Raw genomic sequence first — 13,113 nt, 5'->3', positions numbered from 1 at the left:
CTTTTTAAAAACTTGATTTTATTTTAAAGTTCCTAATTAAATAAAGTAACTTTAGCTTCGATTTAGGAGATTAACTACTTTGGACTCAAGGTGAAGTTGCAACTCTGCTTTGCCTTGCGCTTTGTTTATAATCTTTTTATATATCAAAAAGAGAGTTTTAAAGCGTAACCCTTGTGGCAGCGTGTCTCTGCCACAGCAGCATGCCGCAAAAGGAAGAATATTGCTTCTCTGTTCTGCAGCAATTCCTAGTTAGTTACCCCCTCCAGCTGAGGGGCTGGAGGGAAAAACAGCACAGCCAAGTTCAAGAAAGGTAAACCTCTGTCATAAGCAACATTTAAGACAGAATGCCTGTGTCCTGTAATGCTGGCTGTCATGCCTTTGAATGGACCTACCTAATTGCCCATCACTGGGCTCCTTGACTAGAAGTCTGTCCTTGTTTATAGTTAACCCCAACTGAGAAAGAAACAACCCGACCCTCAGGGGATGTCAGGTTAATAGGAACCTGATTTGAGTTGGTTCAAACTTTCTCGTATCTGATTTTCAAAGGGGCTATGGTACTTTTTATTTTGTTTTGTTTCCTTTTCCATTTTGAAAATGCCTGGACCTGGCAGCTCTTTCATTCCTCCAGTCAAACTTCGTGAGGTAGAAGTTTGTGTCTAACTGGCTTTAGCAGGGGGTCTCGGACCTTTATTTGCCTGGGTATTTATTGATAACGTCTCATTGCCTAGAGGGAGTCTCTCCAGCCTAAGAAAGTGACCCTGTTTTGTTGATTCTTGAATGCTCCCCCTGTATTCCTTTAGTTTTCCCATCAGCAAAACCAAGTACCACATAAATGCAAAAGTATGTGGTACACTGTAAAGTCACTGATATATTCCAACCCTCTACAGATTTCTCAAGACAAAGTTTTGCTTGGATTAAAACAAGATGTTCAACTATTTTATGTGTTTGTTTTTTAATTTGTTATCAACCACAATGTTTTTCCATACTGAAGAACTAGAGACAAACTTGCAGCATGCATAAAGGCCAAGTAGTCCAACAGGCAAAGGCTTTGACCCCATACCGCAGAAAGCCTTGTGTTAGGAAAGATCTCAGACTGACGTCATGGGCTAACCAAGAACATGTTCTATTTCATTTAATACTTCAAACAAATGCAGTAACGGTTTCCTCCAATAAATCCTCAACTCCCCGAGAGCAGTAAAGAACATATCTATTTTTGTTCATCATTGTATTCCCATGGCTGGCTTAGGGTAGATGTTCAATAAATACTTGTTGAACCAATGAAGGAATCAATATCACATACTTCAGACATCAAATCTTGGATCCAAGTGATTATCAACAACATGAACCGGTTTACAAGTTCCTCCTCCTTTTAAACGAAGCATTTTACTTCCCTATTCAAAGACAGTTTGAGACCCTACTTCGTGTCAGGCACTGTTCCAGGCTCTGAAGGAACAGAAATTAATTAGACATGGTCCATGCTCCCTAGAACCAGATTTTCAAATCATTACAATTCACTGCAGTAGGTACTAAAGGCAAGGAAGTCTGTGAAGAAGGGTGTTCAACTCTGCCTTGATAAGTCAGAAAAGAACTCAGGCAGAAAGTCTTAGAGGACTGGTAGGAATTTGCCAGACAGATAAGAGTAGACCATTCCAGACAATATCCAGAGGAACTAAGTCATGAAGGAATGTAGTAGAAGGACATGTTCCAGGAAATACCAATGTCATTGTGGCTAGAGAGAGGGGGGAAGTGGTGAGAGATGAGGTTGGAGAAATAAACGGGGTCAAGATCTTATATGCTATCTCAGACATTACTATTTTATCTTGTAGGAAATAGGGAGGCATTGAAGGTACTTAAGTAAGGGAGAACTTATATGCTATCTCAGACATTAGTATTTAATTCTGTAGGAAATGAGGAAGCATTGAAGGTACTTAACTCAAAGCTGTGTTTTAGGTAGGTCACTCTGGCCACCATAGAAATAGATGGAGAAGTGTTTTAAGAGGAGGAATCTGCAAGACTTAGGAAACAACTGCATGGGAGAGAGGGATGGAAAGATTTGAGAGTTGATAAGGATGTAGAATTGGGAAGACTAGATATTAACTGTGCTGGACCTGCACATCCATTTTGCTTTGGCTCTTTTGTTGGATTCCAGCACACCTGCATCAATAGCCATGGACACCAATAAAATTCCTCCACAAGAATGTGGACTCTGGATCAAAGGTTTCCTCCAGATTTCCTTTCTTCCACTTGCTTCTACCCTTCCCATACATTGCTTCCCCTCATTCTGTGGTCTGTCTTCATAATTTGGTCACCTCTACTCATCTAGCCCTATTTGGATTTTTTAGCCTAACTTCGGCCTGTTTTATTTTAACTTGGCCATTGCAGGATGCAATTTCCAATAGTTCCTGAAATATGTGAACCCTCAAAGATACCCCATCCCTGGGTCTGGCTCATCCCCTGAGAACCACAAGTTAGGGGATATATTGGAACAAAAACTGAGGCTCTCAGTTTTCTTGGTCTTCCATTGCCCATGTGAGTGAAGGGGATATGGTGGAAAGTAAAGACAAGGGTTGAAAGTTCTGGCTCTCACACTCCCCATGCAGCTGGCAAGGATGGGAGTAGAGTACCAAGCCCCTGTTAATTGCCATCATACATATCCTAGCACATCCCTAGCATCACACCCAGAGAAATGCACCAGCAACTTCTGGAGGCTATTTTACTTCTAAGCTCAAGATTCGACAGAAACTATATCACATACCTACTCTGAGGGCTTGCATGGATTGCAGAGAGGTGAGCAGTGACCACTGACACAGAACTGTGTAGGTCTTCTGATAGTGTTAGGCAATGTTCTTGATGGCCCTACCAGCCAAGGGGCCAATGATGCCATTTGTTGATTCAGCTAGGGGATGAGGTGAGTTGCATCTAGGCCATGGAATTTCAGTTCTTTCCCATGAACTCCAATGTAAGGGAAAAAAATGAGTGACAATCTATAAAAACTACTGGGGCATCAATGCAGTCACCATCTGAGACCACGTTCCACTTCTGCTGGCCAGATCTGTTGGTGGAAGGCTAAATGATGCCACAACTTCCAGTGTCTAGAGCCTCATTCACATTAGGCAAGTGACAAAGAGAAAAATGCTTTCCAGGTGATGCACCTTGGCCAGCTAGTATAAACACATTATCATGCCACTTAGCCATCTCTCAGAAATTACTAAGCAGGTCCCTAAGATAGTCAAAAATGTCTGGCAATTCCTGACAGTTCACCAAGCAATTTAAAAGTTCCTTCCCTGTGTATCTATACTACCACCCAAATAATTGAAGCCTCAAGAAGAGAAGTAAGTTCTTCTGGAAGTTGAAGGTTTTAGTCACCTGTACCCCAATCCTGGCTACCTGGCCTCAGACCCACAGCATCAAAACTGATGCATCCAACATACTGCTACCTCTCCAAGGAGACTCTCCTCTTCTTTCTCTGCCCCTCCCAGTAACTTGCAACTGACTGGGGAAGAAGAATTGTACCTAACTGAAAGCAACAATTCATAGACTTGGCTCAGCTAAATTTTCTTTCTGGAACATTAGAACTAAGAGATAAAAAGACTCAGTCAGATTGTAACTGGTCTGTACAGTCATATAGATGTGGGTTTTTTGTTGTATTTGGAACATATCCAAGCACAGAAGGTGATCTACTGAAAGCAGACCAGAGCAGACTTGCTGAGAGTTGCCATGTGACCACTCAGACTCACTCCCTAGGCCAGAACTGAGGGCAGGACACAATTCCAAAGAAGTGAATGTGAGCTGGGCCGTGATGCCAAAACTTCACCACCACAGAAACCCTTAAGTCTCATGCCAGAAGAGTCACTTGGGTTTGTAAGGTGACAGAAATCACTTATTCCCACTAGGAAAGTTATGGGTCGGGGGCAATCTTGGGAAACACTTGGCAAAGTAGGGAAACACTGGCAGCATGACCAGGGAAGAGGAGGAAACTCTACTCCTAACATATTGCTGTTTTTTTCAATTATGAAAAGTTTACTTGCTTACTCTACAAATATTGAGCACCTACTATGTGCCAGGTACAGTTTATGTGCTAAGGATTCAGCAGTGAGCAAAACAGACAGAAACATCCTTGCCTTCATGGAGCCTATACTCATACTGGGGGAAAAATAAACGATAACATAACAAACACCCATGCAGGCACCACACAACTTGAGGCCCAGCATAGCTATTTACCAGGGGCTGTGAACACTTCACAAAAAGTCCTGATGAAACTGATTCCTTCCTAATTGGATTTGTTTCACATCATGCATAGACCTCCTTTTTATTTTGTCACATTTTAGCTCCGTAGTATGGCTTCATCTATCCTAATATTGACTAAGAAACCTGTGTTATAACCCAGGCCACCCACATTTCTGACCAACTAGCTACAAACTTTCAGGGGTTCTCACTACTCTTTCAGATTGCATAATTCACTGGAATGACTCACAGAACTCAGGAAAGCACGATACTTAGAATTACAGTTTTACTGTAAAGGATACAATTAAGAAGTGGCCAAGTGAAGAGGCACAGAGAATGAGATCTGAGAGGAAATCTGAAGCTTTAATATGCTCAGGTTGCATCACCCTGCCAGCACGTTGATGTATCATTAACAACCTAGGAGGCTCAGGTGTCCATAGTTGTTATTGTGGTTTCATTACATAGGTATGCTTGATTGAATCGTTGGCCTCATGATTGAACCCAATCTCCAGCCCCACCTCCCTCTCCAGAGCTTGGGAGTCTAGGCTGGGATAATGTGGCTCAAATCCCCAAACTTCTAACCCCGTGGTTGGGTCTATCCAGCGTGGCCAGCCCTCACCCTGAAACTATCCAGGAACCCACCAAGAATAATAAAGATGCTCCTATTGCTCAGGAAATCCCAAGGATTTAGAGAGCCCTTCCAAGGAATCAGGGACAAAGACCAGCCAAATTCTTTATTATACAACAAAACCAGGCAATAAGAAGCTGCCCTACAAAATGGTCCCTCAGGTTCCACAAACACAAGCAAAGGGCACTGTGCCTCCATGGCAGCCTGTAAACATTGCTTACAGACAATTCCGTAGCTCTTATAGCTTCCAGACCATTATTTACCCCAAATTCTCATATTAACTGATCATTAGTAACAGCCTAGTGGTTGGCACCTAGAAAAGACACAGACCACCAATAGAGAGGCATAAAATACCTTCAGACACACCGGTGACCATCGGGTTGAGGCAGCACTGGAGACGAAACATCTGGTCTACTCAACCCTGCACAGAACTGGAAGATATCTTCCTTAGCATATTCAAAATCTTTATCTACTATGTGGAAGCTCGGATTTAATTATTCTCATCCCTGCATATTCATCCTGGCTTCCACTGATTCTTGCTGAGCCTAGTCCCTCTAGACCTTTACCAACCTCCAAATATTATCTCTCAGCCCAGAAGCCTGGGCTGGGAAATCAGAGCACATAAAAGTATTAGAGGCCTGCTAGTTGGTACCTTGGTTCTTTCTATCCTTAACACTGTGGGGAGGTTATGGAGCCAGAAGAATTGTGGTGAGCATCAGCCTCCCACTGCAAGCATATCCTAGACTCTGTCCGAGGCCTTTAATGGAGCTCTCCTGATGGAGCTGAGTGGGGAGGTGAAGCCTTGCCTCAGCCATCCTGGACACGCTCTCAATCGTTCCTGGCCTGCTGTCGCTCTGAACTCTCCTTCTTCCTCGGAACTCTGCCCCGCCTCTGTCTGACTCCAAACCATGGCTCTCTGCACTTCAAACTTTGAGCCTACCTCTGGCCCTGTGGATTTGGTATTCCAACCAAGTGTTCCCATCAAATGGCTCTTGTGTTTTCCTATTGGACTCTTTTATTTAGTTTGCCCTTTGACCTCTGACTCTGTTTGCTGTCTGTGAAAGCCTGGTAAGCCCATCTGAACCTCATAAGAGAGGAGATGGCAACTCACACATTTGGAGTCACCAAAGATTGGCTAGTTTGCAATACATATAATTGCCAAGAAGGCAAACATTTATAACAATGAAAGCTAATATTTGTATGCCACTTACTGTGGACTAGACACTACACTAGTACATTTTGTACTTTAAATCATTTCATCCTCATTCTACCTCTTCAGTGCAGGTTCTTTATTATCCAAATCTTACGGATTAACAAACCAAGGCTCAAAGAGGTGAAGCAACTTTCTCAACAATACACAGCTAGTAGGTGGCAGAGCCATGTGCAAGCCAGGAAGAGAGGTCTTAACCAGAAACCAACCCTGCCAACACCTTGATCTTGGACTTCCAGCCTCCAGAACTGTGAGAAAATAAATGTCTGCTGTTTGAGGTGCCTAGACTGTTGTATCCTTCTAGGATAGCTCTAATACAGACTAATATAATCTCCTTCAAATTTTTATTCAAAAGTCACCCCTTTTGCCACCCGATGTCCAATTTTAACCACCATATACCCGTTTCCAGCTTTAACACAATATATCATAGCTTGTGTTTTTGCTATTTATTATTTTTTTTTTGTCTGCCTCTTCCACTAGATGGTAAACTCCATAACAACAGAGATTTTAGTCAGTTTTGTTCACTATTATGTCCCCAGCATCTAATGCAGTGTCTGGCACATAGTAGGTAGTCAATAAATAAATGACAGAAAGGAAGAAAGTCCAGGAGCTGACTGGTTCTCCTCATAGCTCATCACACTCCATAGGACAGGACGGAGGCAGGGCTGGGCCAATGAGTGAAACCTGGTCTGTACCCAGAATGGGGTCAGCATGATGACAAACGTCAACTTCAACAAAAGATCAGAGTAGCCAGAGTCAGAAAGGCTAATGAGGGCCAAACCAAGGAGGCATCTGAAGTCACAAACAATTAAGGGCATTTAGGCAGCCAATGACTAACTCTACCGTATACCTGTTTGTTAAGCCTTGTGGCTTTTACTTCTGCTTGCTTCACCTGCCCAGATGCTCCAAGTGCTCCTCACTCCTATTTTGACACTCTTGTCCTTAGCCCAGGCAAGACTGGTGGTGATCTGAGGAATGAATTGCACATCTAACCAGTGCCTTCAAAAGTTTCCTTCCCTCTTCAAGCCTGAGAATCCTAGAAGAGGAAATGCTTATAGTGCTCCCTCAGGTAGAGGCTGGGAGTCGGGAGTCTTTCCAGGTTCCACCAGGATCTCTTGCTTTGGCCTACCTTCCCCCACTGCCTATTTCATTACCTGTCACATGGATTTCACCTCTCTCCCTGGTCCCTTTTGATGGCATCTTAGTTGTCGTTTCATTCCCGGATGCTGTCCTTGAAGCACTTTATTCACAAGTCTCTGAGCAGCCGAACCCAGCATCTGGGTCTCCTGCTCCTGCGGGAGTGGACTTAGAGCAAAGACATAGAGAGGGGCTCTGTAACACACCCCTTCTCCCAGGCACCTCCCCCGACTCACAGCTCCTCCTCAACACTAGAGGGTGCTACTCACACTGTCATTTTACCCTATTTTGTGCCACACAACCCCATGGTCATGCTCTTCACCCCTAAACCTCCATCAGCTGCATCTCTAGATGAAATGTTTATATTAAGGCCTAAATCTATGATTCCCCCTCAAATATTGATAAACCTCACACCAGTTCCTTAAGTAGGAAAAAAAACACTGACCCTTGACTAAGGTTTGACCTTAACCTGTAGAACCAACTAACAATACTTAGAAGGGGGTCAGAGGGAAATTGTTTTTGTTAACTCGATAGAGTATCTGACAAAGTTTGTGTATTTGCTTCAGGACCAGGCAAGTGAAAGGCATTCCTTGTTCTGATTCAAAACGAGAAGAGAGAAATTCTTCTCTGAAGGAAGAGGTTGTTTGTGGCTGTGGAGGGAGAAGGAAGAAGATCGATTATCAGGGTCAGTGGATGAAAAGAAAGGAAGCGTGTCAGGAGGTACTCTGAAGCTGAGCAAGGACGAATTCTCAGCTTCTCACAACACATCATCCCCTAGTCCCCAAACTCTGAAATCGTCCAGCTCCACACCTCATTATCCTCCTTCCAACCATCTAGTAGGAGATTTTCTGCAGTAGGTGACTTAGAAGTCGGGGATAGTTGGGGAGGGACAAGTCCCTCATTCCTGGCATCCTTAGTTGGACCCCTGAACACATCTCCCTGTAAAAATACTGTTCATTGAGTGGCCAAGTCCTATAGTCCTGTTGGGACTCTACTTCAGAGCATTATGGGCTAAACATAGCTAGGCACCATGCATAATATGGTTTCTGTGGAGAGTGGACTCTGAGTCCCACATAACTCACTTCTACAAATGAACCACTGGAATTCTGCCATTGTGACAAGGGGACTGCCTGTGAAACTCTCAAATGAGAGAGGAAGATACAGTGGTGTCTTTAGGGACTGTTCGGTGCAGAGGACAAGGAAAGATTGTGTGTCCTTTTTGCTTTAGAGCTTTCCTGTATTGCCTTTTGTTCATTCTAGAGATCAAGAAATATGTTCCCTTCCTTCTGGCTAGCTCTCAAAGGATTCTAATGCCATGGACCAATATAACCATTGAACCCTGCAGTGTAAAACTAAGGGTGTGTTGTCTCACTTGCTTAGAAATGGAAGAGAACAAGTCACAGTTGGAAGGAAGTTTAATTTTAGCCTTTTTCGGCATTTTGATCATGAAAACTACTAAAATGTTTCTGATAAATGTGCACTTCTTTACCAAAGCTCAGAGATATAAGTTTAAATTCCAACTTTTAAACCATATTTTATCAGCTTTCATATAATTTCATATAATACATCTATTGTCTTTTGTAATCTTCACTAAAGTCTTTAAGGAAGAAATTAACACTCCCATTTCACAAATGAAGAAGTTAAGGCAGAGAGATTAAAGAACTTGCCCAAGTCTTCGAAGCTTCAAAACAGCAAACATTTGAATCCAGGTGCATTGGACTCAGAACCAGGCTCTCAGCTACTCTGCTGCCTCTCAAATGGCAGAAGTCCTGCTGCCACCATTAAACATCAGCCACTACTATCAAGGATTGCCCAGGGGCACCTTTATATTGTAAGCATCATGTGCAAAACACTCTCAAAGGTTTTCTCTATAGAAAAGAGGGCACTTGCCAGAGGAAGGTGTTCTTGAATAGTATTGACAGTAACACATCGTTAAAATTAAATTAATCTATGCTTTTTGCGCAATAGACGGTCTTTAAGCAAGTATCTTTTAAAAATAGAATATAGAATATACAAGCAGAATATGAATAATACAATCTGCATAAAAACAGGTGTAATGCCTTGTAGGGATATAGGTGCCCTGCTTATGGGAGCTGGAAAACAGTGCGGGACAGGCATGCATGTGTGCACACATGTGTGTACCTTGGGGAGTGGCTCTGCCACCATCCAAGAGAGAGGGGAGGCATAGTGTGTGCTAGTCCCGTCTCTAGCCTTGCACGAAGGCTTATTAATATTGGGAGACTCAAGTCTAGTGACATGAGCTATCTCATTTTGCATAATCCTCTCTTGAGGCTGTGGCTGAACTGTGGTGGAAGTTTGGACCACTCCCCCTCAATTTCCCCAGGATAGTCTATAAATCTCTAGAGGTGTCAGTCCTTCCTCCGGTCAGATGAGCAATGCCCATGAGTAGGTAGACCTTTGTTGTTACTCTTCTGGAAATGGGTGTTGGGTTTCAGGAACCTTCACCCTCCACAGCTCCTAAAATGCAGTATGTTAGAAATGCAATCAGTTTGCACCAACCACCACACCTCCCTCCACCCCCCAATTCCCAACCAAAGCTCTGCATATTCATGAATCATTATGACTGCTTAATTTCAGAGAGTTCTGATTAAAATGAAGAATAAAACATACCAGCAAAAGAGATACTATATTTGATGGGGCTGGCCTCCTTTGTTGAAGCCCTGGTAGAAGGAGGTTATTGATTCTTGCTCTCAGAAAGGATGAATGATAGCAATTGTTAAAAGAGAGTTCTAGGAAAATTTAATAGACTTGTTTTCCATGTAGGAAACACTGACATGATGATGGACAGTATCTATGACAGCAGTTTAACGCATGGAGAAGTGATCAACACAGTTACTTCTGGGAATGATTGTGGTGAAAGCTGAAGACTTACCATTAGCGTGCGCTTGACTGAAAGCTACCCTGTGGAGAAGAGCATGGAGATTTTCTGTATTCATTCATTTAATAAACGTTTTTTTACCTAATTACTATACTCAGGCACTTGCTAAGTACTATTGCAACAACGGTGAGCAAATCTTATATGGTCTTTAGCCTCAGGGAGGTTAAAATCTAATGTTCAGTATGGTGGCTACTAGTCCCATGTGGCTATTTGAGTGTTTACATTTGTCCAGTCCAAACGGACTGTGCCATAAGTGGAAAATGCACAACAGATTTTGAAGATTTAGTACCAAACAAAGGGAACATAAAGTATTCCATTAATAATTTTGATATTAGTTACATGTTAAAAGGTATTTTGAATATACTGAGTTAAGTAAAAGGTGTTAAAATTAATTTCATTTGTGGCTGCTAGAAAAATTTAAATTACACGTAATTTGTACATGTGGCTCACATTTGATTTCTATTGGATAGTGCTGATGTGGAGGAAAACACAATCATCATAAAACAAAGGCACCCATATTATTAAAGAATTAGAAAATGGGGTAAAAGAGAAGCAAACTAAAAAATTTTGGGGACTCAAAGTTTAAGATCTCCTTAAGAATGTGGTACCTGAAGGAGGAGTAGGAGACAGTCTGAAGGAGGGAAGCATTAGGGATGGGCTGTTCTGGGAGGCTGATGATTGTCAAGGGTTGGGTAGGGGAGGTGGAGAGAAGGGAATGGATTCAAGATGCATTTAGCTCGTAGGTTGATAGAACTTTGTGATTGGTTGGTTGTGGAGACAGTGAGAGAAAGAGAGGAGTTAAGAATGACTTCTAGTTTCTGGTTGAAGAAACCAGGTGGATAGAGAGGTTATTTCTGCGACAAGGAGGAGTAGGGGAGGAGGATGATCATGCGGGAGGTAAAAAGCTCCATTTTGGACAGAGTCTCTGGAATCCCAACAGTTAGAAATCAGGTAGAAGAGCAGTCATCATGAAAGGAGACTGAAGAGGCATGGCCAGAGAGGCAGGAGAAGAAGAGAAAAGCTTCAAGGAGCCACTAACCTTCTAATGCTACTGAAAGTGAGAAGAAGATTGGGTATGTCCAATGGATTTGGTCACACACTTTAAATTATTCTTTGAAAATGTACTTTCCTTTTGGAAAAATATAATAGAAATGTGTCCAGGAATAAGGGAAAGTTTGGGGGTGAAAAGCTTTTGCATTTAAAAGTGCTGATGGTATTGCTAGGAAGGATCTCCACTCCTCCCTCTGGTGGAGGGGGTGGGAGATGGCCGGCTCTGTGTTTAGAGGAACCAGGTGTCAGTAAGGTGATGTAGGGCTAAGGCGAAGTTTTCCAAAGTGAACTTTATCCAGCATGTCCTTTTTTGGAGAAGCATAATCTGAGCAAACTAGATTTTTTACAAGGACAAGTTTGTGTGCAGAAAAGGCAGTAAAAATAGGAAAATACAGTGTTACCTAAATGGATTCTCAAAAAGGGTAAAGGAGATTTGAAAGTCACAGAATTATTTGGAATGGAAAATAATTACTCTTTGCTCTGGAAATGTGTCCTAAGTCATGACCAGTGAGGATTCTAAATATCACTTGAAAAGGGCATAGTGTTTACTGCAATAATTTCAATTCTTAAAACACATTGAGGAGGGAGGTCAAGATGGTGGCATAGGTGGACTCTGAACTAAGTTCCTCTTATGGACACAATGAATTTACAACTACTCTTGGAACAATTACCCCTGAGAGAGAACTGAAAACTGGATAAAAAGAACCCCTGCAACAAGGGACCGTCCTGACTGAAATGGAAGTTGCAGAAATTACTTTTTGGAGAGGAAAAAAACAGCCACTTTCAAAAGCCACGGTGCTTCATGGCCAGTCAGGAGCAAGCCTAAGGCATGAAGCCTTCCCTGGAGGAGTGGGACACCTGAGCAGGAGAGCATTGCCACTATAATCATCTTTTGGACTCAGCACAACTGAGATGAGTGTCATAGTATCTGGCTTTGCTGGCTACTAACTACCATGGGGAATACCCACAGAAAAGCTATGGGAAATAAGGGGGAAAAAGCCTGCTCTTAAAGGGCCCACACACAAATCCACCCATTTCTGAAAGCAACCTAAAATCACCAGAAAGAAAGGTGCACAGTCCTTTGGTGAAAAGAGACTCATCTGATAGATGCTGGGTGCATCTCAGTGAGAGATGAGACCTCTTCAGGGACTGAGACATTGGCAGAAGCCATTATTGTGACCTAGTACCTGCATGCTGACACAGGTGCTTGCAGATGCCATTGAAGTTCTTCACCTGGCCTGTTAGCCAAGGGTCTGCCCCACCCACTAGAGCACTGATTTAATTTATTTAATTGAGCTCAGTCAGGGACTGGCCTCAACAAACAGCAAGCCCTTGGGCAACTTGTTGGCCTGCATAGGCTAGGTGCCTTGATCCTCTGCAGCTAGGTGAGTGGGTCTGCCTCTTTGGGGCAAGACATGCACAAGGAGTGGGTGGAGTGTTTGGGGCATTGGTGGAGTGTGTGGGGCCTCTGCAGTGAGGTGACTAAGTCCACTTCAGGGAGTTTGGGTGAGTGCATGGGACAGGACTGGGTTAATGGGGTATGGCTCTGTGGGCAGTGGGGCTTGTCAGCTGCGGAAGACTTATGATTCTCAAACAGCCACATAGGGGATTGGTCCCACCTTCCAAAGCCTGAAACAATGGGGTGCTCCTGTGCCTGGCACCAGCTCCACTCAGCTGAGACAGCTGAAAAAGAGGCTTGTAGGCCAGAGGCCTAGAGCAATTGTAAGTCCCTGAGCATAGCAACCAGCCATACTCAAGGCCTACCCACGTAACAGAAAAGCTGCAACAGGAATGTTTTAATAAATCTTGCAGCCAGCTGTGCTGGGGCTCCTCATGCCCAATAAAGTGACTGAAGGGTCCATAGCACCCACACGCAGCTGAGCATTACAACCAGCCTGCCAGGGGGACAGCCTTGCCTCCCTGGGCACTGTGAGCAAGTGCAACCCTGCCACAACAGAAGGACAC

At 43.3% G+C, this 13,113-nt stretch overlaps 1 long non-coding RNA gene across 3 annotated transcripts in view; it reads right to left on the bottom strand.

Annotated features, from left to right (window-relative positions):
- Positions 1 to 13,113, bottom strand: part of LOC103560043 (uncharacterized) — a 224,494-nt gene that overhangs the window by 159,994 nt on the left and 51,387 nt on the right. The gene's annotated exons all lie outside the window — the stretch shown is intronic.

This window comes from Equus przewalskii, chromosome 22, assembly GCF_037783145.1.
Source record: "Equus przewalskii isolate Varuska chromosome 22, EquPr2, whole genome shotgun sequence".
Classification (NCBI taxonomy): Eukaryota; Metazoa; Chordata; class Mammalia; order Perissodactyla; family Equidae; genus Equus; species Equus przewalskii.
The sequence above is the reverse complement of the archived record's forward strand: the minus strand, read 5'-3'. Positions and strand labels throughout refer to the sequence as shown.